Source organism: Corvus brachyrhynchos, unplaced genomic scaffold (genome assembly GCF_000691975.1).
Source record: "Corvus brachyrhynchos isolate BGI_N302 unplaced genomic scaffold, ASM69197v1 scaffold202, whole genome shotgun sequence".
NCBI lineage: Eukaryota > Metazoa > Chordata > Aves > Passeriformes > Corvidae > Corvus > Corvus brachyrhynchos.
In genome coordinates, this window is record NW_008238132.1 from 7,024,435 (window position 1) to 7,027,651 (window position 3,217).

The following is a 3,217-nucleotide window of genomic DNA, read 5'->3' on the forward strand; positions in this document are numbered from 1 at the left end:
CATTCCTGTATTAATTACTAGTACTTATTATTGCTTTTTGGGATGAATATCTAGGAAGCAGAGAAATGCATGCCTAAAAAACAGCAAACAAATAATTTGACTGAAATTCTGTGAAACTATAAATGGGATTAGCATTGCTCCTGAGAATTCGGGGAAATGAAACACAAGACAAGAACATTTATTCCGTCCACAGAAAACACAGCTTGAATAGGGGCTGTCCTTGTCTCTGAATACATCTGAATTATTTAGTACCTGGCCTTTCTGTTCCAGCAGTAGATGCACTCAGAGCTCATCTTGTCTGCTTTTACTTTCTTTTCTTTCATTCTATCTTAAACAGACTTGTACTCGCTCCTATGTATTATTTATTGGAAATACTATGCTTTTGTAACATAGCTGTGGGTGGAACAGGCTCTGTAGGCACAGGGTGCACCATGTATCTGGAATAATTACCAGGAAGAAAGAAAATAGGCTGTGGTTCAATACATAAGGTATAAGCAAGTAAAAAAAGAAAAAGAACATAGAGTTTCCTCTATTTGCCCATGAATTACTGTATTTTGTGCCATAGAAAACCTGAAGGGAATCATCAGTAGAACTGTGCTTAGTTGCATCCTTTATTTTGTCTTTATTTCTTCCTTTTCCTTTTCCTTTTCCTTTTCCTTTTCCTTTTCCTTTCCCTTTCCCTTTCCATTTCCTCCCTTTCCCTTTCCCTTTCCCTTTCCCTTTCCCTTTTCCTTTCTTTTTTTTTTTCAGAAGCAGCCTTCTTCTGTAGCATGTGAGGGGGTGATGCAATCAAAGACTCCATCACATTATATTTCAAATACTCAGTTATTCACTGAATGGTAGAGTCTCCACCTTGCTTCCTGTACCTATATTTTAATTTACTTGAAAGAAATTTCAGTACTGTGAATGTGTGGTCAGATGAAACAGATGTGTGTCGCAGCTGCCTGCCAAGTCTCAGAGAGGATGGGCAGCAGCAAAGGCAGGAGAAACATGAAAAGATCAAGGCACAATTCTCTTGACCCACTGTTATGTCTAAAAATACCAACTATACTGATCTTAAAGGACAATGAAATATGGGAAGGAAGGTTATTCCAAAATGGTGAACAAGCAGATCAAGGAGCCAGACACCAATGTAACTTACTTTAGAAAGTGAAGAACATGGACAAAAGGATAACCCTCGGGCAGCAACACACACTTCAGGTTGTGCAGACAGTGCCCAGAAAGGGCCAGAATCCACTGCACTTGCAGTCCTCTTTTTTTATCCACATCTAGAGAGCTTTCTGCCAATTTTGCACTTGTGGACTGGTTTTAGAAAAGATCACACATGAACATACGCTGCACAGTTTTATTGTTGAATCTTGAGAAAAGAAGGCTTATGAAAGTCCTTATCACTGTGTTCCAATGTTTAAAGAGTGGCTGCAAAGAAGACAGAGAATCCCTTTTTACAAGGAGTCTGTGGGAAAGATGAGCAGTAATGGGTACAATTTACTCCTGGGGAGATTCTGATTGTGCACAAGAGACAACTTCTCACAATGAGAACAATCAGCCATTGGAATAATCTCCCCAGGGAAGTGGTGTGTTCTCCAGCAGTTGGGGACACTTTTAAGATTTGGCTGGAGGACATGCTGAGCTTCTTTTAGACCATGCTTTTGCCTTGAAAGGTTGGCTGGACCAGATGATCCTCGAGGTCCTTCCAATCTGGTATTCCGTGATTCTTAAAACCTTTCTTACGCATTCACAAGCTGCATAAAGCTGGTGGAGGCTCTTGGTGCCAACCAGCTCTGTGGGTTAACTATGGGAGAGACATTTATCACAGAGGTATCTTGCAAAACGTGCTCTGTAGGACCCCTTGCAATCCCTTGCAGTCTAAGTGGGCTGGACTCCTTGTGCTCTTTTGTTTCTCATTCATCTTCCTTTCTGCAAAAGATGGAAAACTGAAGTATCTTGCCCCCAGAGGAAGAAAGATGCCTCTCAGCAACCACCAACTGACCAGACAGTCCCTTCCACGTGCTGTGCTGAACTTCATCCCCAGCAGAGGTTATGACATGGAGCTGTCATGTGGAGATTATTGCTGAGGAAACTGCATCTCCCACAGATGCGTTAAAAGTTCCCCCATGGTCCCAGGGAAAGCAGGGTTCCCATTTCCTTCTCAAATAAAGGTGGCTAGAGAGCAGCTCTGCCTTACTGCTGTGAGGTGAGGTCTGCACACCTCTGAGCAGCCTCTTAGGAGCAAAACCCAACCAATAAAGAAGATAAATAAACATCGGCTTTGCTGGGACTCTGCTGGCTGTCATCAGCCGCTCTTGCACAAGCGAGGCTGGGAGCTGCTGCAGCAGCACATTTTTGCCTCTGGCATGTAAAGTTCAAGGGTGCTGTCTTGTTAAACAGTTTTCCGTTCTTTTAGGGGATTTTTATACTCCCTCAGCCACCTCAGTCCTCTCAGAGGACTGACTTTGCTTCACTTACAAAAGTTGAAATGTCGTAAATACTTCGATGTAAAGAATTTTATGGGGTTTTTGCCCCAGGAACAGCATTTTGACTCACTGTATTTCAGTGAGACATTAAAAAAACGTACTTGTGTGCATTTTAAAAAATTGCTGTTGTTACCATTTGCTCAAAAGGTAGCAAAAGCTGATGATACAGTGATTTGTTTTGTACTTTTTAACGTAAGACTGGCAGCAAAATCGTTGTCTCGTTGCTCAAGAGGCTTGAAATCCCCACCCTTGGGCTGTGATTCAGCAAATTCCCAGAGTAACCCTGGTCTGAAGCGCGGGTTCCTCCTTGTCCTGTCCTGCAGGGGGTGGATTTCTCCTAGACAAGCCAATGAACAGGAGCTCATTTATTTATGTATGTGGCGAGGAGGAAACTTGCTCCACAGTCTCCCCACCTCTTCCTGCAAAATGTTAGGTCTCTTTTGCACTAATCACTTCGGGTCCTGAATGAAAAGAAGTGAGCAGCAGCGGAGCTGGGGTATGGAAACTGCTGTTTTGAACATCACTCCCTGGCTCTGCTCCACACCTCATAAATAATCACTCTCACCTCATTTGAGCTACAGAGAGAAGCAAAAGCAGGCTGCCGGTGTCTTTCTTCAGCAAAACCTAAGGTGCTATTTCGGAGGGGCAGGACTGAGCACTCTGTTATTAACTCACATCATCGAGGAAATACGCTTGCTTTCTATCTTTTCTTGGCTGGATTTTTCCCCCTCCCCCCCTCCCCC